This window comes from Aegilops tauschii, chromosome 5 (assembly GCF_002575655.3).
Source record: "Aegilops tauschii subsp. strangulata cultivar AL8/78 chromosome 5, Aet v6.0, whole genome shotgun sequence".
Lineage (NCBI taxonomy): Eukaryota > Viridiplantae > Streptophyta > Magnoliopsida > Poales > Poaceae > Aegilops > Aegilops tauschii.
This window is the reverse complement of record NC_053039.3, coordinates 6,833,477-6,854,749: the sequence shown is the minus strand read 5'-3', so window position 1 is coordinate 6,854,749 and position 21,273 is coordinate 6,833,477.

The following is a 21,273-nucleotide window of genomic DNA, read 5'->3' as shown; positions in this document are numbered from 1 at the left end:
TTCAATCTTGGAAGGCCAGCTATGAGGGAAATTATCTTGTGGGTGAAAATGCAGTTGATGTTCCCCGATGGGTATGCAGCGAATCTAAAGAGGGGAGCGAGTCTTGATAAATTGAAGATATTTGGTCTCAAGAGTCATGATTGGCACATATGGATTGAGCGGGTAATGCCGGTGATGTTGCGTGGCTTCATCCCTGAGGATGAATGGCTAGTACTGGCAGAACTCAGCTATTTCTTCTATGTTCTTTGTGCGAAAGAACTATCGCCTGGCGTGCTAGAAGAAATGGAAGAGTTGGCGCCGGAGTTGATCTGCAAGTTAGAGAAGATCTTTCCACCGGGCTTCTTTAATCCAATGCAGCATTTGATTTTGCATCTCCCGACTGAGGCAAGATTGGGGGGGCCCATGCAAAATCGTTGGTGCTACCCAACTGAGAGGATGCAGAAGACGCTTCGACAAAAATGTAAAAATAAACGTAGAATTGAAGCATCGATGGCTGAGGCATTCATCACTAAGGAGGCGGCAAACTTCGTGACAGCACACTACGAAGCCAAAAATCGTCATTTGCATAATCCAAAGCCTCGGTACAATGCTGACGAACCTCAAAAGGGTGGATCCAACCTCAGCCTATTCAAAGGGAATCTCGCACCAGCCAGTGGTTCGAAACCAATATCTTTGGATAACGAAGAATGGCGGACCATTATGTTGTATATCTTCAACAACCTGACAGAAGTGCGGCCGTACATCGAGTAAGTTCTCGGTACATTGTTTCGCAACTTCTATTTCCTTTGAAGTGCTCTTATTCCTGCATATTTCATATAGTCGATACGTCGCCATATTCTCGTATGGAGCGGTAATCCAAAAGGATTCCGCCGAAGATTATGAGCTTCTCGCAAAGCAAGGAGGCGGCTATCCCGGTTTCATCTCTTGGTTCAAAGAAACGGTAATTTCTATTAGACCATTTCATTACATTCGCTAATTTCTGCCTAATGCAACAATCCTTTCGTATTAAACTTGTAGGCTAATTCAGAATCTATGGACACCGAATTGAGACAAGTCGCTAATGGTTTTGACTATAAGGTCCGTTCATTTGACAAATACGACATCAACGGGTATCGCTTTCGTACCTATGGCAAAGACCTGTCTATGGCCGACCGAAAGTCTACAAATTGTTGTGTATCTGCTATCGGCGAAGGAGGTACCGAGTATTATGGGAGAGTTGAAGCAATTTATGAACTTCTATTCTATGGTGACAACCCACCGAATGTCGTACTCTTCAAATGTTATTGGTTTCAGCCGAAGGAGACTAGAAGGACTAATGAACATATAGGGCTAGTTGAAATCAAACAAAGCACCCATTTAGATGTTCCTGATGTCTATATTACGGCTCCACAGGCGACCCAAGTATTCTATATACCGTGGGCCTGCCAAACTAATCCAAATCTGAAAGGTTGGGATGTCGTTTATGAAGTGCCGCCACGTGCTAGACTATCTCCCCCAAAGGAAGGGGATTATGAACCTCACATTAACCCAGACACATATGAAGGAGAATTCTTCCAAGAGACACGTCTTTCCAAAAAGCGTTTCACGAACCGCTATACTTCACGCCAAAACATTGAAGTAGACAGCGACAGTGAATCCGACATCAACCTAGAGGAGGAACAAGAAGAGCCAGAACAAGAAGAGGTTACTGCTGCGGATGACCTGTCAATGCTTGACCGATTACGTCAAGGTGGCCTTCCACATGTTGATGCCACTGAACCCTATGAGCCCGTCATTGATTATAGTGATGATGATGATTATGCATTTATTAATGATAGTGATCGAGATTATTAGTAGTGTCAGGTATTCAATTTTTTTATGTTGTACTTGATGATGATACACTTAAGTGATATACATATTATTATTCATGTCGGTATTTTTTTATGTTGTACTAATTTCGTTTACTCTTTGTCATGGCAGGTGTTGAAAGATGGTGGGCACTGGTCGGGAGCGCTCCGAGGCCCCTTCTACGTCGGCGTGTGGTGGGAGGTCTTCCATTCCACACGCATCTCTCCGCCGAGCATCACTGGACAGTATGGCGACATCGCCGGGCCCTTCTCCATCGACAGCGGTGCCCAGCAGGGGACAAGGTAAGGGAGGGAAGAAGAGAGGAGTTGGAGCACGTGGTCGCGGGAGAGGAGGTAGGGTGACTGCTAGGGCGCCTTCCTCGCCGCCGCCCCCAGCTGTTTCACCCGAGCACGTGACTGCTAGGGTGGACTCGTCCGAGGAGGAGGCTACACGGACTCCGATCCACGAGCCTTCGGCCCACGAGCCTCGGGTCGACGGGCCTTCGGCCTACGAGCCTTGGGTCGACGGGCCTTCGGCCCACGAGACCCTAGAGGAACACACGTCTGGATGGGGTACCTGGCCGGATGAGTCTGAGGGGCCGAGTGGCCATGCTGATGATGGTGGGGAGCCGACTGATATTGAGGAGGAGGGGGGCACCGTCTACCAGCGTGGTTGTACACGGCTCCCGTCCGTGCCGGCGACCCGCGAGCAGAGGTGGTTGATTTTCCCTGATGGGGAGAGGTAAGTGCATTTAATCTTTTTGTACCTTCTACATTCACATTTCTTCAAATATCTAATGCTTTGACCTTGTCATGCTGTAGGGGTTGGGACCACCATCATAGTGTCTGCGGGCCCAACTCCGTCCTTGGAGTTCTTTGTCGGCAAAACTTCCCGGGGTTTGTCACGTTGCCTGGTGAGGGTCGGCTTCCAGAGCTTGGATTGAGCTGGGAGCACTACTTGGCTGCCTCGGCCCCGCCGGGTGAGATTATCGACGGTGTCTTGTGCAAGACGAGGGAAGACGTGGTGATCAGAAAGTTTTCGGTAATTTCTCCTTTACACAATTAAATATCTTCAACTAGCTAGTTATTAATTGTACTAATCAATATTGTCTCATTTGTTTGCAGACATTCTACAGGTGTGAGGAGGGATACGAGGAGGACGTGGCAAATGTTATTGATAACGTCTGCAAGCGCCTACTACAGAACTTACGGCACGAGGCTCGGGTGCAGGCTGTTCGAGACTACTACGCCTTGCCTGGTCTCAAGAAGACCAAGCCAGCGTGCAACGAGAAGTTCCTGAGTAAGGAGCAGTACATGAAGGTAATTCTTAAGGCCTTGTACTTACTTCCTTCATTTAGTAATTCATAGCCGTAGCGCTGAAGTTTCTATTTGCTAACTTAGGCGCCTCCGAGATGGTGTGCGGATCGGATGGATTGTTGGGAGGTGTTGGTCAATGAGTGGTGCTCAAAAGAATGGCTAGCCCTCCACAACGACGCCAAGGACAAACGTGCCCAAATGGAAGGTGTGCCACACCATCAAGGCAGCTCCAACTTATATCAGTTCGGGCGGAACTGGGTATGTGGTTTGCTTCATGATTCATGCAATTCATTCATCATGCTAGCTTGAGCCCTTTAATTACTAATTTACTTTGTTTCTCTCTTTCAGGCACGCTACAATAAGGCGGATAAGGTGCCAGAGGTGTACGACCTATATGCCATGGCCCACACTGCCTCTTTCAAGAAAGTCAAGGCATTCTCTCCGTCTGACCTCGATGATGCAAACAACTTCACCAACATCTCCTCCCATGACAAGCTCGTGAAATATAGAGATGAGGGGAAGGCGAGGAAAGGGGAGGACTTTAACCCGAGCCAGGGTCCCATTGATCCAGAGCTGGTGATGATATCTGGTGGCGGGAGGTCCCATGGCTCCATAGCCATTGGAGATGGACTTATCCGTTGTACTAGCACTCTCCCGGAGATCAAGGCGCGCCAGTCGAGCTCCGCTCCTGAGATAAGGCCTCGTGAACGGCCAGTCCAACTCGCCATCAAGGTTAGTTATACGTACTCAGCTATCTTTCTCCATTACATTGTGTGTGCTTCCGTCAATGATTACAAATGGTAACGAGGAGTGGTGTTGCAGGCTGCTATACAGAGTGAGAGAGATAGAACGGAGAAACATCTGGCGGAGGAGGCGGAGAGGCAGCGGGAGTTGGAGGAGAGGACGACAAAGATGTTGGAGGAGGAGAGGGCACGGAATGACATGTAGGCAAGGGCCATGTACGAGCTCCTTGTGGTATGTTTCTTCTGCAGATTAGCCAAAAGATTCATGTAGTGTTTGTCTCATTACTAACTAGTATGACTGAGTCGTCAAAACCAAATGTGCAGTCTATGTGCGAGAAGACCGGTCAGACCGCTCCGCGCCGATGCCGGTGATTGCTCCTGGGACCACGATGAGTTTAATTTGAATGGACATTACTTGCTACTCTTAACATTTGAGTGTCATCATGCTAACGAGACATTGGAAATGATCTTTGGTACAGCGTAACTCCAGACAAGCATCGCATGATCCTTCTCCAGCTACCGGCACGAGCCAACATGCTCCTACACCTCCATGATCATGGTAAGTTTCTCTAGTGTTTTGCTAAACAAATGCATAAAGACCTAGACTTAGCCTTATTTCCTCCAATATGCTTACCACAATGACCTAGAGTTAGCTTGTTTTCCTCCAAAATGACTTAATAAGCTTACTGACCTCCAAAACCATCCATTTTACCTAAGTTAGCTCTAAAACGATCTATACTTAGCTTTGTTTCCTCCAAAATGACCTAAGTAAGCTCTAATATGCTTAGTTAACTAGGTTTGCTCAATAATGACATGTACTTAGCTTACTTATGTCAAAAATGGCATAATTAGCTTAGTTAGCTCATAAATAATCCATTTTACCTAAGTTAGCTCTAAAATGACCCATTTTACCTTAGTTAGCTCATAAATGATCCATTTTACCCAAGTTAGCAATAAAATGACCCATTTTACCTAGACTAGCTCCAAAATGATCCATTTTACCTATGTTAGCTCTAAAATGACCCATTTTACCTAGGTTAGCTCCAAAATGACCCATCTTACCTAGGTTAGCTCCAAAATGATGCATTTTACCCAAGTTAGCTCTAAAATGACACATTTTACCTAGATTAGCTCATAAACGATCCATTTCACCTAGGTTAGCTCACAAACGATCCATTTTACCTAGTTTAGCTCCAAAATGACCCATGACACCTAGGTTAGCTCTAAAATGATGCATTTTACCTAAGTTAGCTCATGAATGATCTATTTCACCTAGATTAGCTCATAAACGATCCATTTCACCAAACTTAGCTCAAAAACGATCCATTTCACCTAGGTTAGCTCCAAAATGATCCATCTTACCTAGGTTAGCTCTAAAATGATGCATTATACCTAAGTTATCTCATAAACGATCCATTTCAACTAAGTTAGCTCATAAATGATCCATTTCACCTAAGTTAGCTCATAAATGGCATATACTTCTTCTTCTAGTCACCTTTTTCTAACTTTCTTATTTGCCATTTTGCAGATTTCATTCACTTCACGGAAGCTAGCTTGCTATGATGGAGTGCTTCTTTTTTCTTTCATTCTCCTCTAGTATTATTCTAGCTTGCTATGATGGAACTTTCTATCTTGATGAAACTTTGCATTGTAATATGTATGGATGGAACAATGTGTATGTGCAACTTGCTATGTATGAATGGATGGAACTATATATGTATGTACGATGAAACTTATGTGGTGGATATGTCATATGTTTGCTGTTAAATAGCCCTGTGAAATATATATATATATATATATATATGTCATATATTTGCTGTGAAAATTGCTGGATTAAAAAAAAGAAAAAAAGAGGCACCTTTGCCGTCAGCCGCTGATGGAAAAGGCTCCTTTGCCGTCTGCCGCGGACGGCAAAGAAGCCACGCGGCGGCCACCTGTGCTCCCAGGGAGCTGACCCATTTGGTCAGTTTGCCTACAGCGGCGGACGGGAAAGGCATTGCCTACACTGGCAGACGGCAAAGAATGCCCACATTTGCCTACAGCAGCAGATGGCAAAGGCTTGTCCCACAGTGACATCCAGCTGACGTCATTCGGCGGACGGCAAAGGCCGGATGCTCTTTGCCGTCAGCGGCGGACGGCAAAGGCTGCCGTTAGCCGCCTAACGGACTAACAGCGCATTTATTGCCGTCGGCTTTCTTTGCCGTCAGCCGCTGATAACAAAGGCCCCTTTGCCGTCTGCTTCAAAAGCAGACGGCAAAGAAGCTCTTTACCGATGCCTACTTTGCCGGAGCCTTTTGCCGTCCGCGGCAGACGGCAAAGGCCTTTGCCGTCCGCCATCCTTGCCTTTGCCGTCTGCCGTGGTAGACGGCAAAGTAGCTCATTCCTGTAGTGGAAGGAGTACGTCGGTGGAGCAACAGGGGGCCCACGAGGGTGGAGGGTGCGCCTGAGGGGGTAGGCGCGCCCCCCGACCTCGTGGCCTCCTGGTATATTTCTTGACGTAGGGTCCAAGTCTCCTGGATCATGTTCGTTCCGAAAATCACGTTCCCGAAGGTTTCATTCCGTTTGATATTCTTTTTCTGCGAAACTCTGAAATAGGCAAAAAAACAGCAATTCTGGGCTGGGCCTCCAGTCAATAGGTTAGTCCCAAAAATAATATAAAAGTGAATAATAAAGCCCAATAATGTCCAAAACAGAAGATAATATAGCATGGAGCAATCAAAAATTATAGATACGTTGGAGAGGTATCAAGCATCCCCAAGCTTAATTCCTGCTCGTCCTCGAGTAGGTAAATGATAAAAACAGAATTTTTGATGCGGAGTGCTACTTGGCATAATTTCAATGTAATTCTTCTTAATTGGGGTATGAATATTCAGATCCGAAAGATTCAAGATAAAAGTTCATATTGACATAAAAATAATAATACTTCGAGAATACTAACTAAGCAATTATGTCCTCCCAAAATAACATGGCCAAAGAAAGTTCATCCCTACAAAATCATATAGTTTAGTCATGCTCCATTTTCGTCACACAAGAATGCTCTCATCATGCACAACCCCGATGACAAGCCAAGCAATTGTTTCATACTTTAGTAATCTCAAACTTTATAAACCTTCACGCAATACATGAGCATGAGCCATGGATATAGCACTATGGTGGAATAGAATATGATGATGGGGGTTATGTGGAGAAGACAAAAAAGGAGAAAGTCTCACATCAACGAGGCTAATCAATGAGCTATGGAGATGCCCATCGATTGATATTAATGCAAGGAGTAGGGATTTCCATGCAACGGATGCACTAGAGCTATAAATGTATGAAAGCTCAACAAAAGAAACTAAGTGGGTGTGCGTCCAACTTGCTTGCTCACGAAGACCTAGGGCACTTGAGGTGGCCCATTGTTGGAATATACAAGCCAAGTTCTATAATGAAAAATTCCCACTAGTATATGAAAGTGACAAAACAAGAGACTCTCTATCATGAAGATTATGGTGCTACTTTGAAGCACAAGTGTGGTAAAAGGATAGTAACATTGTCCCTTCTCTCTTTTTCTCTCATTTTTTGGGCCTTCTCTTTTTTGTATGGCCTTTCTCTCTCTTTTTTTTATTTATTATTCCTCACTTGGGACAATGCTCTAGAAAATGAAGATCATCACACTTCTATTTATTTACAACTCAATGATTACAACTCGATACTAGAACAAAGTATGACTCTATATGAATGCCTCCGGCGGTGTACCGGGATATGCAATGAACCAAGAGTGGCATGTATGAAAGAATTATGAAAGGTGGTTTTGCCACAAACACTATGTCAACTACATGATTATGCTAAGCAATATGACAATGATGAATGTGTCATGATAAACGGAATGGTAGAAAGTTGCATGGCAATATATCTCGGAATGGCTATGGAAATGCCATAATAGGTAGGTATGGTGGCTGTTTTGAGGAAGATATACGGAGGTTTATGTGTGAAAGAGTGTATCATATCACGGGGTTTGGATGCACCGGCGAAGTTTGCACCAACTCTCAATGTGAGAAAGGGCAATGCACGGTACCGAAGAGGCTAGCAATGATGGAAAGGTGAGGGTGCGTATAATACATGGACTCAACATTAGTCATAAAGAACTCACATACTTATTGCAAAAATCTACAAGTCATCAAAAACCAAGCACTACGCGCATGCTCCTAGGGGGATAGATTGGTAGGAAAAGACCATCGCTCGTCCCGGACCGCCACTCATAAGGAGGACAATCAAAGAACACCTCATGTTTCAAATTTGTTACATAACTTTTACCATACGTGCATGCTACGGGACTTGCAAACTTCAACAGAAGTATTTCTCAAATTCACAACTACTCAACTAGCACAACTTTGATATCACTACCTCCGTATCTCAAAACAATCATCAAGCATCAAACTTCTCTTAGTATTCAACGCACTCAAAAGAAAGTTTTTACTATTCTTGAATACCTAGCATATTAGGATTATTTAAGCAAATTACCATTCTATTTAAGACTCTCAAAATAATCTAAGTGAATCATGAGAGATCAATAGTTTCTATAAAACAAATCCACCACCATGCTCTAAAAGATATAAGTGAAGTACTAGAGCAAAACTATATAATTCAAAAGATATAAGTGAAGCACATAGAGTATTCTAATAAGTTCCGAATCATGTGTGTCTCTCTCAAAAGGTGTGTACAGCAAGGATGATTGTGGTAAACTAAAAAGCAAAGACTCAAATCATACAAGACGCTCCAAGCAAAACACATATCATGTGGTGAATAAAAATATAGCTCCAAGTAAAGTTACCGATGGAAGTAGATGAAAGAGGGGATGCCTTCCGGGGCATCCCCAAGCTTTGTCTTTTTGGTGTCCTTATATTATCTTGGGGGTGACATGGGCATCCCCAAGCTTAGGCTCTTGCCACCCTTGTTCCATAATCGATCAAATCTTTCACCCAAAACTTGAAAACTTCACAACACAAAACTCAGCAGAAAATCTCGTCAGCCCCGTTAGCGAAAGAAAACAAAAGACCACTTCAAGGTACTGTAATGAACTCATTATTTATTTGTATTGGTGTTAAATCTAATGTATTCCAACTTCTCTATGGTTTATAAACTCTTTTACTAGCCATAGATTCATCAAAATAAGCAAACAACACACGAAAAAACAGAATCTGTCAAAAACAGAACAGTCTGTAGTAATTTGTAACTAACACAAACTTCTGGAAGTACAAAACATCAGCAAAAATAGGAAGACCTAGAAAATTTGTTTATTGATCAGAAGCAATTGGAATAAATATTTTATCACGTTCTGGTGATTTTTAACATTTGTTTTCATGAACAGAAAGTTTCTCGAAACTTCTGCAAGATCAAATAACTATCATCCAAGAAGATCCTATAGGTTTAACTTGGCACAAACACTAATTAAAACATAAAAACACATCTAACCAGAGGCTAGATCAAATATTTATTGCTAAACAGCAAGGATAAATATTGGGTTGTCTCCCAACAAGCGCTTTTCTCTAAAGCCTTTTAGCTAGGCATTGATAATTTTAATGATGCTCACATGAAAGATAAGAATTGAAGCGCAAAAAGAGCATCATAAAACACGTGACAAACACATCTAAGTATAACATACTTCCTATGCATAGGCATTTTATAAGCAAACAAATTATCATAGCAAACAAAAATTAGCATATGCAAGGAAGAACAAAGAGACGATAGCAATCTCAACATGACGAGAGGTAATTTAGTAAGATAAAAATTTCTACAAGCATATTATCCTCTCTCATAATAATTACATGTAGGGTCATATGCAAATTCAAAAAACTAGCTATCACATAACATATTCTCAACACGATCCACATGCATGCGAAGTTGACACTCTTCCAAAATAGTGGAATTATCATTAACTAAAGTCATGACCTCTCCAGACCCACTTTTATCAAAAATATCATAAGATTGAACATACTCCAAATATGTGGGATCTAAAGTTGACACTCTTCCAAACCCACTTTCAATATTATTGCAAACACTATTATCAATCTCATATTCATCATGGGGCTTAAATAAATTTTCAAGATCATAAGAAGAATCACCCCAATCATGATCATTGCAACAAGTAGTAGACATAGCAAAACTAGCATCCCCAAGCTTAGGGTTTTGCATAATATTAGCACAATTGACATTAAGAGAATTTATAATAGCATCATTGCAATCATGCTTTTTATTCAAAGATCTATCATGAATCACTTCATAAAGCACTTCATCACAATTTTCAGATTCACGGATTTCAAGCAAAACCTTATAAAGAAAATCTAGTGCACCCAAATCACTAGGAATTGGTTCATCATAATTGGATCTCTTAAAAAGATTGGCAAGCGGATGAGGATCCATAGATCTTAGCTTCTCTGTTTAGGAATAAATACTCAACTATTTCAACCAAACGAGCAAACGAGCCAAGTAAGACATCAAGGCCAACGAAAAGACGAACGGAAAAAGGGCGAATAAAACGACAAGGGTGAAGTGGGGGAGAGGAAAACGGGAGGCAAATGGAAAATAATGTAATGCGGGAGATAAGAGTTTGTGATGGGTACTTGGTATGTTGAATTTTGCGTAGACTCCCCGGCAACGGCGCCGGAAATCCTTCTTGCTACCTCTTGAGCACTGCGTTGGTTTTCCCATGAAGAGGAAAGGGTGATGCAGCAAAGTAGCGTAAGTATTGCCCTCAGTTTTTGAGAACCAAGGTATCAATCCAGTAGGAGGCTACACGCGAGTCCCTCGCACCTACACAAAACAAATAAATCCTCGCAACCAACGCGATAAGGGGTTGTCAATCACTACACGGTCACTTACGAGAGTGAGATCTGATAGATATGATAAGATAATATTTTGGTATTTTTATGATAAAGATGCAAAGGAAAACAAAAGCAAAGGAAAATAACTAAGTATTGGGAGATTAATATGATGGAAAATAGACCCGGGGCCATAGGTTTCACTAGTGGCTTCTCTCATGAGCATAAGTATTTTACGGTGGGTGAACAAATTACTGTTGAGCAATTGACAGAACTGAGCATAGTTATGAGAATATCTAGGTATGATCATGTATATAGGCATCACATCCGAGACAAGTAAACCGACTCCTGCCTGCATCTACTACTATTACTCCACACATCGACCGCTATCCAGCATGCATCTAGAGTATTAAGTTCATAAGAACAGAGTAACACCTTAAGCAAGATGACATGATGTAGAGGGATGAATTCATGCAATATGATAAAAACCCCATCTTGTTATCCTCGATGGCAACAATACAATACGTGCCTTGCTGCCCCTGCTGTCACTGGGAAAGGACACCGCAAGATTCAACCCAAAGCTAAGCACTTCTCCCATTGCAAGAAAGATCAATCTAGTAGGCCAAACCAAACTGATAATTCGAAGAGACTTGCAAAGTAACCAATCATACATAAAAGAATTCAGAGAAGATTCAAATATTGTTCATAGATAAACTTGATCATAAACCCACAATTCATCGGTCTCAACAAACACACCGCAAAAAGAAGGTTACATCGAATAGATCTTCACAAGAGAGGGGGAGAACATTGTATTGAGATCCAAAAAGAGAGAAGAAGCCATCTAGCTAATAACTATGGACCCGAAGGTCTGAGGTAAACTACTCACACTTCATCGGAGGGGCTATGGTGTTGATGTAGAAGCCCTCCGTGATCGATGCCCCTTCCGGTGGAGCTCCGGAACAGGCCCCAAGATGGGATCTCGTGGGTACAGAAGGTTGCGGCGGTGGAATTAGGTTTTTGGCTCCGTATCTGATCGTTTGGGGGTACGTAGGTATATATAGGAGGAAGGAGTACGTCGGTGGAGCAACAGGGGGCCCACAAGGGTGGAGGGCGCGCCTGGGGGGTAGGCGCGCCCCCCTACCTCGTGGCCTCCTGGTATATTTCTTGACGTAGGGTCCAAGTCTCCTGGATCATGTTCGTTCCAAAAATCATGTTCCCGAAGGTTTCATTCCGTTTGCACTCCGTTTGATATTCTTTTTGTGCGAAACTCTGAAATAGGCAAAAAGACAGCAATTCTGGGCTGGGCCTCCAGTCAATAGGTTAGTCCCAAAAATAATATAAAAGTGAATAATAAAGCCCAATAATGTCCAAAACAGAAGATAATATAGCATGGAGCAATCAAAAATTATAGATACGTTGGAGACGTATCAATGACCGAGGTGGAATATGGTGGAGGGGGGCACCGCACACGGCTGGAATAGATCAATAGATCAACTTGTGTGTCTAGAGGTGCCCCCTTCCCCCGTATATAAAGGAAAAAGGGGGGAGAGGTGAAGGAAATATGCCCTAGAGGCAATAATAAAGTATAACATATTTCCTTATATCATGATAAATGTTTATTATTCATGCTAGAATTGTATTAACCGGAAACATAATACATGTGTGAATACATAGACAAACAGAGTGTCACTAGTATGCCTCTACTTGACTAGCTCGTTAATCAAAGATGGTTATGTTTCCTAGCCATAGACATGAGTTGTCATTTGATTAACGAGATCACCTCATTAGGAGAATGACGTGATTGACTTGACCCATTCTGTTAGCTTAGCACTCGATCGTTTAGTATGACTTATACATGTTCCTATGACTATGAGATTATGCAACTCCCGTTTACCGGAGGAACACTTTGTGTGCTACCAAACGTCACAACGTAAATGGGTGATTATAAAGGTGCTCTACAGGTGTCTCCAAAGGTACTTGTTGGGTTGGCGTATTTCGAGATTAGGATTTGTCACTCCAATTGTCGGAGAGGTATCTCTGGGCCCACTCGGTAATGCACATCACTATAAACCTTGCAAGCATTGTGACTAATGAGTTAGTTGCGGGATGATGTGTTACAGAACGAGTAAAGAGACTTGCCGGTAACGAGATTGAACTAGGTATCGAGATACGGACGATCAAATCTCGGGCAAGTAACATACCGGTGACAAAGGGAACAACGTATGTTGTTATGCGGTCTGACCGATAAAGATCTTCGTAGAATATGTGGGAGCCAATATGGGCATCCAGGTCCCGCTATTGGTCACTAACCGGAGACGTGTCTCGGTCATGTCTACATAGTTCTCGAACCCGTAGGGTCCGCACGCTTAACGTTACGATGACAGTTTTATTGAGTTTTGATGTACCGAAGGAGTTCGGAGTCCCGGATGAGATCGGGGACATGACGAGGAGTCTCGAAATGGTCAAGACGTAAAGATCGATATATTGGGCGACTATATTCGGACTTCGGAAAGGTTCCGAGTGATTCGGGTATTTTTCGGAGTACCGGAGAGTTACGGGAATACGTATTGGGCCTTATTGGGCCATACGGGAAAGAAGGAAAAGGGCCTCAAGGGTGGCCGCACCCCTCCCCTTGGTCTGGTCCGAATTGGACTAGGGAAGGGGGGCGCCCCCTTCCTTCCTTCTCTTTTTCCCTTCCTCTTTTCCTATTCCATATGGGAGGTGGAATCCTACTAGGACTAGGGAGTCCTAGTAGGACTCCACACTTGGTGCGCCCCCTCCTATGGCCGGCCTCCTCCTCCCTTGCTCCTTTATATACGGGGGCAGGGGGGCACCTCAGAGACACAACAATTGATCCTTGACATCTCTTAGCCGTGTGCGGTGCCCCCCTCCACCATATTACACCTCGATAATACCGTTGCGAAGCTTAGGCGAAGCCCTGCGTCGGTGGAACATCATCATCGTCACCACGCCGTCGTGCTGACGAAACTCTCCCTCAACACTCGGCTGGATCGGAGTTCGAGGGACGTCATCGAGCTGAACGTGTGTAGAACTCGGAGGTGCCGTGCGTTCGGTACTTGATCGGTCGGATCGTGAAGACGTATGACTACATCAACCGCGTTGTGATAATGCTTCCGCTGTCGGTCTACGAGGGTACGTGGACAACAATCTCAGCTCTTTGCTATGCATCACCATGATCTTGCGTGTGCGTAGGAAATTTTTTGAAATTACTACGTTCCCCAACAGTGGCATCGGAGCCTGGTTTTATGCGTTGATGCTATGCACGAGTAGAACGCAAGTGAGTTGTGGGCGATATAAGTCATACTGCTTACCAGCATGTCATACTTTGGTTCGGCGGTATTGTGAGATGAAGCGGCCCGGACCGACATTACGCGTACGCTTACGCGAGACTGGTTTCACCGTTCGGAGCACTCGTTGCTTAAAGGTGACTCGCGGGTGTCTGTCTCTCTCACTTTAGTTGAACCGAGTGTGGCTACGCCCGGTCCTTGCGAAGGTTAAAACAGAACCAACTTGACAAACTATCGTTGTGGTTTTGATGCGTAGGTAAGAACGGTTCTTGCTAAGCCCGTAGCAGCCACGTAAAATATGCAACAACAAAGTAGAGGACGTCTAACTTGTTTTTGCAGGGCATGTTGTGATGTGATATGGTCAAGACATGATGTGATATAATGTGTTGTATGAGATGATCATGTTTTTTAACCGAGTTATCGGCAACTGGCAGGAGCCATATGGTTGTCGCTTTATTGTATGAGATGCAATCGCCATGTAATAGTTTTACTTTATCACTAAGCGGTAGCGATAGTCGTAAAAGCAATAAGTTGGCGAGATGACAACGATGCTACGATGGAGATCAAGGTGTCGCGCCGGTGACGATGGTGATCATGACGGTGCTTCGGAGATGGAGATCACAAGCACGGTGCTTCGGAGATGGAGATCACAAGCACAAGATGATGATGGCCATATCATATCACTTATATTGATTGCATGTGATGTTAATCCTTTATGCATCTTATCTTGCTTTGTTTGACGGTAGCATTATAAGATGATCCTTCACTAAATTATCAAAGTATAAGTGTTCTCCCTGAGTATGCACCGTTGCAAAAGTTCTTCGTGCTGAGACACCATGTGATGATCGGGTGTGATAGGCTCTACGTTCAAATACAACGGGTGCAAAACAGTTGCACACGCGGAATACTCAGGTTAAACTTGACGAGCCTAGCATATAACAGATATGGCCTCGGAACACGGAGACCGAAAGGTCGAGCGTGAATCATATAGTAGATATGATCAACATAGTGATGTTCACCATTGAAACTACTCCATCTCACGTGATGATCGGACATGGTTTAGTTGATATGGATCACGTGATCACTTAGAGGATTAGAGGGATGTCTATCTAAGTGGGAGTTCTTAAGTAATATGATTAATTGAACTTAAATTTATCATGAACTTAGTCCTGATAGTATTTTTGCAAATTATGTTGTAGATCAATAGCTCGCGTTGTTGCTTCCCTGTGTTTATTTTTGATATGATCCTAGAGAAAAATTATGTTGAAAGATGTTAGTAGCAAAGATGCGGATTGGATCCGTGATCTGAGGATTATCCTCATTACTGCACAGAAGAATTATGTCCTTGATGCACCGCTAGGTGACAGACCTATTGCAGGAGCAGATGCAGACGTTATGAACGTTTGGCTAGCTCAATATGATGACTACTTGATAGTTTAGTGCACCATGCTTAACGGCTTAGAATCGGGACTTCAAAGACGTTTTGAACATCATGGACCATATGAGATGTTCCAGGAGTTGAAGTTAATATTTCAAGCAAATGCCCGAGTTGAGAGATATGAAGTCTCCAACAAGTTCTATAGCTAAAAGATGGAGGAGAATCGCTCAACTAGTGAGCATGTGCTCAGATTGTCTGGGTACTACAATGGCTTGAATCAAGTGGGAGTTAATCTTCCAGATAAAATAGTGATTGACAGAATTCTCTAGTCACCATCACCAAAGTTAGTAGAACTTCGTGATGAACTATAGTATGCAAGGGATGACGAAAGTAATTCCCGAGCTCTTCGTGATACTGAAATCGACGAAGGTAGAAATCAAGAAAAACTTCAAGTGTTGATGGTTGACGAGACCACTAGTTTCAAGAAAAGGGCAAAAGGAAGAAGGGGAACTTCAAAAAGAATGGCAAGCAAGTTGCTGCTCAAGTGAAGAAGCCTAAGTCTGGTCCTAAGCCTGAGACTAAGTTCTTCTACTGCAAAGGGACTGGACACTGGAAGCAGAACTACCCCAACTATTTGGTGGATAAGAAGGATGGCAAAGTGAACAAAGGTATATTTGATATACAGATTATTGATGTGTACTTTACTAGTGTTTATAGCAACCCCTCGGTAATTGATACAGGTTCAGTTGCTAAGAGTAGTAACTCGAAACGGGAGTTGCAGAATAAACAGAGACTAGTAAAAGTGAACAAAGGTATATTTGATATACAAATTATTGATGTGTACTTTACTAGTGTTTATAGCAACCCCTCGGTAATTGATACTGGTTCAGTTGCTAAAGAGTAGTAACTCGAAAACGGGAGTTGCAGAATAAACAGAGACTAGTAAAAGGCGAGGTGACGATGTGTGTTGGAAGTAGTTCCAAGATTGATATGATCATCATCGCACACTCCCTATACTTTCGGGATTAGTTTGAAACTAAATAAGTGTTATTTGGTGTTTGCGTTGAGCATGAATATGATTTAATCATATTTATTGCAATACGGTTATTCATTTAAGTTAGAGAACAATTGTTGTTCTGTTTACATGAATAAAACCTTTTATGGTCATACACACCAACGAAAATGGTTTGTCGGATCTCGATCGTAGTGATATACATATTCATAATATTGAAGCCAAAAGATGCAAAGTTAATAATGATAGTGCAACTTATTTGTGGTACTGCCGTTTAGGTCATATTAGTGTAAAGCGCATGAAGAAACTCCATACTGATGGGATTTTGGAATCACTTGATTATGAATCACTTGATGCTTGCGAACCGTGCCTCATGGGCAAGATGACTAAAACACCGTTCTCCGTATGGAGAGAGCAACAGATTTGTTGGAAATCATACATACAGATGTATGTGGTCCGATGAATATTGAGGCTCGTAGCAGGTATCATTATTTTCTGACCTTCACAGATGATTTGAGCAGATATGGGTATATCTACTTAATGAAACAGAAGTCTGAAACATTTGAAAAGTTCATATAATTTCAGAGTGAAGTGGAAAATCATCGTAACAAGAAAAATAAAGTTTCTACGATCTGATCGTAGAAAAGAGTATTTGAGTTACGAGTTTGGCCTTCAGTTAAAACAATATGAAATAGTTTCACTACTCACGCCACCTGGAACACCACGGTGTAATGGTGTGTCCGAACGTCGTAATCGTGCTTTATTAGATATGGTGCGATATATGATGTATCTTACCGATCTACCACTATCGTTTTGGGGTTATGCATTAGAGACAGCTGCATTCACGTTAAATAGGGCACCATCAAAATCCATTGAGACGACACCTTATGAACTGTGGTTTGGCAAGAAACCAAAGTTGTCATTTCTTAAAAGTTTGGGGTTGCGATGCTTATGTGAAAAAGTTTCATCCTGATAAGCTCAAACCCAAATCGGAGAAATGTGTCTTCATAGGATACCCAAAGGAGACAGTTGGGTACACCTTCTATCACAGATCCGAAGGCAAGACATTCGTTGCTAAGTATGGATCCTTTCTAGAGAAGGAGTTTCTCTCGAAAGAAGTGAGTGGGAGGAAAGTAGAACTTGATGAGGTAACTGTACCTGCTCCCTTATTGGAAAGTAGTTCATCACAGAAATCTGTTCCTGTGACTCCTGCACCAATTAGTGAGGAAGTTAATGATGATGATCATGAAACTTCAGATCAAGTTGTTACTAAACCTTGTAGGTCAACCAGAGTAAGATCCGCACCAGAGTGGTACGGTAATCCTGTTCTGGAGGTTATGTTACTAGACCATAACAAACCTACGAACTATGAAGAAGCGATGGTGAGCCCAGATTCCGCAAAATGGCTTGAAACCATGAAATCTGAGATGAGATCCATGTATGAGAACAAAGTATGGACTTTGGTTGACTTGCCCGATGATCGGCAAGCAATTTAGAATAAATGGATCGTCAAGAGGAAGACGGACGCTGATAGTAGTGTTACTATGTACAAAGCTAGAATTGTCGCAAAAAGGTTTTCGATAAGTTCAAAGTGTTGACTACGATGAGAGTTTCTCACTCGTATCTATGCTTATGTGTGTCCGAATCATGTTAGCAATTGCCGCATTTTATGAAATATGGCAAATGGATAAATAAAACTGCATTCCTTAATGAATTTATTAAAGAAGAGTTGAATATGATGCAACCAGGAGGTTTTGTCAATCCTAAAAGTGCTAACAAAATATGCAAGCTCCAGCGATCCATCTATGGACTGGTGCAAGCATCTCGGAGTTGGAATATACACTTTGATAAGTTGATCAAAGGATATAGTTTTATACAGACTTGCGGTAAAGCCTGTATTTACAAGAAAGTGAGTGGGAGCACTACAGCATTTCTGATAAGTATATGTGAGTGACATATTGTTGATCGGAAATAATGTAGAATTATTCTGCAAAGCATAAAGGAGTGTTTGAAAGGAGTTTTTCAAAGAAAGACCTCGGTGAAGCTGCTTACATATTGAGCATCAAGATCTATAGAGATAGATGAAGACGCTTGATAAGTTTTTTCAATGAGTACATACCTTAACAAGATTTTGAAGTAGTTCAAAATAGAACAGTCAGAGAAAGAGTTCTTGCCTGTGTTACAAGGTGTGAAATTGAGTAAGACTCAAAGCCCGACCACGGCAGAAGATAGAAAGAGAATGAAAGTCATTCCCTATGCCTTGGCCATAGTTTCTATAAAGTATGCCATGCTGTGTACCAGATCTATTGTATACCCTACACTGATTTTGGCAAGGGAGTACAATAGTAATCTAGGTGTAGATCACTGGACAGCGGTCAAAAATTATCCTTAGTGGAATAAGGATATGTTTCTCGATTATGGAAGTGACAAAAGGTTCGTCGTAAAGGGTTACGTCGATGCAAGTTTTGACACTCAACTAGATGACTCTAAGTCTCGGTCTAGATACATATTGAAAGTGGGAGCAATTAGCTAAGAGTAGCTCCGTGCAGAGCATTGTAAACATAGAAATTTGCAAAATACTTACGGATCTGAATGTGACAGACCCATTGACTAAAATTATCTCACAATCAAAACATGATCACACCTTAGTACTCTCACATAGAGATGTGAACTATGGGTGTTAATCACATGGTGATATGAATTATTGGTGTTAAATCACATGGCGATGTGAACTAGATTATTGACTCGAGTGCAAGTGGGAGACTGAAGGAAATATGCCCTAGAGGCAATAATAAAGTATTATATATTTCCTTATATCATGATAAATGTTTATTATTCATGCTAGAATTGTATTAACCGGAAACATAATACATGTGTGAATACATAGACAAACAGAGTGTCACTAGTATGCCTCTACTTGACTAGCTCGTTAATCAAAGATGGTTATGTTTCCTAGCCATAGACATGAGTTGTCATTTGATTAACGAGATCACCTCATTAGGAGAATGACGTGATTGACTTGACCCATTCCCTTAGCTTAGCACTCTATCGTTTAGTATGTTGCTATTGCTTTCTTCATGACTTATACATGTTCCTATGACTATGAGATTATGCAACTCCCGTTTACCGGAGGAACACTTTGTGTGCTACCAAACGTCACAACGTAAATGGGTGATTATAAAGGTGCTCTACAGGTGTCTCCAAAGGTACTTGTTGGGTTGGCGTATTTCGAGATTAGGATTTGTCACTCCAATTGTCGGAGAGGTATCTCTGGGCCCACTCGGTAATGCACATCACTATAAACCTTGCAAGCATTGTGACTAATGAGTTAGTTGCGGGATGATGTGTTACGGAACGAGTAAAGAGACTTGCCGGTAACGAGATTGAACTAGGTATCGAGATACCGACGATCAAATCTCGGGCAAGTAACATACCGGTGACAAAGGGAACAACGTATGTTGTTATGCGGTCTGACCGATAAAGATCTTCGTAGAATATGTGGGAGCCAATATGGGCATCCAGGTCCCGCTATTGGTTATTAACCGGAGACGTGTCTCGGTCATGTCTACATAGTTCTCGAACCCGTAGGGTCCGCACGCTTAACGTTACGATGACAGTTTTATTGAGTTTTGATGTACCGAAGGAGTTCGGAGTCCCGGATGAGATCGGGGACATGACGAGGAGTCTCGAAATGGTCGAGACGTAAAGATCGATATATCGGACGACTATATTCGGACTTCGGAAAGGTTCCGAGTGATTCGGGTATTTTTCGGAGTACCGGAGAGTTACGGGAATACGTATTGGGCCTTATTGGGCCATACGGGAAAGAAGGAAAAGGGCCTCAAGGGTGGCTGCACCCCTCCCCTTGGTCTGGTCCGAATTGGACTAGGGAAGGGGGGCGCCCCCTTCCTTCCTTCTCTTTTTCCTTTCCTCTTTTCCTATTCCATATGGGAGGTGGAATCCTACTACGACTAGGGAGTCCTAGTAGGACTCCACACTTGGTGTGCCCCCTCCTAGGGCCGGCCTCCTCCTCCCTTGCTCCTTTATATACGGGGGCAGGGGGGCACCCCAGAGACACAACAATTGATCCTTGAGATCTCTTAGCCGTGTGCGGTGCCCCCCTCCACCATATTACACCTCGATAATACCGTTGCGAAGCTTAGGCGAAACCCTGCGTCGGTGGAACATCATCATCGTCACCACGCCGTCGTGCTGACGAAACTCTCCCTCAACACTCGGCTGGATTGGAGTTCGAGGGACGTCATCGAGCTGAACGTGTGTAGAACTCGGAGGTGCCGTGCGTTCGGTACTTGATCGGTCGGATCGTGAAGACGTACGACTACAGCAACCGCATTGTGATAACGCTTCCGCTGTCGGTCTACGAGGGTACGTGGACAACAATCTCCCCTCTCGTTGCTATGCATCACCATGATCTTGCGTGTGCGTAGGAATTTTTTTGAAATTACTACGTTCCCCAACAAGAGGCGGCCGGCCAGGGAGGGCGCGCCAAGGGGGGAGTCCTACTCCCACCCGGAGTAGGACTCCTCCTTTCCTAGTAGGAGTAGGAGAAGGGGGAAGGAGGAGGTGGAGAGAAGGAAGGAGAGGGGGGCCGCCGCCCCCTTCCCTTGTCCATTTAGGACTGGGGCAAGGGGGGGCGCGCGCCACCTCCTGGCTGCCCTCTCTCTTCTCCACTAAGGCCCAATAGGTTACTTCCCCAGGGGGTTCCGGTAACCCCCGGTACTCCGGTAAAATCCCGATTTCATCCGGAACACTTCCGATATCCAAATATAGGCTTCCAATATATCAATATTTATGTCTCGACCATTTCGAGACTGCTCGTTATGTCCGTGATCATATCCGGGACTCCGAACTACCTTCAGTACATCAAAACA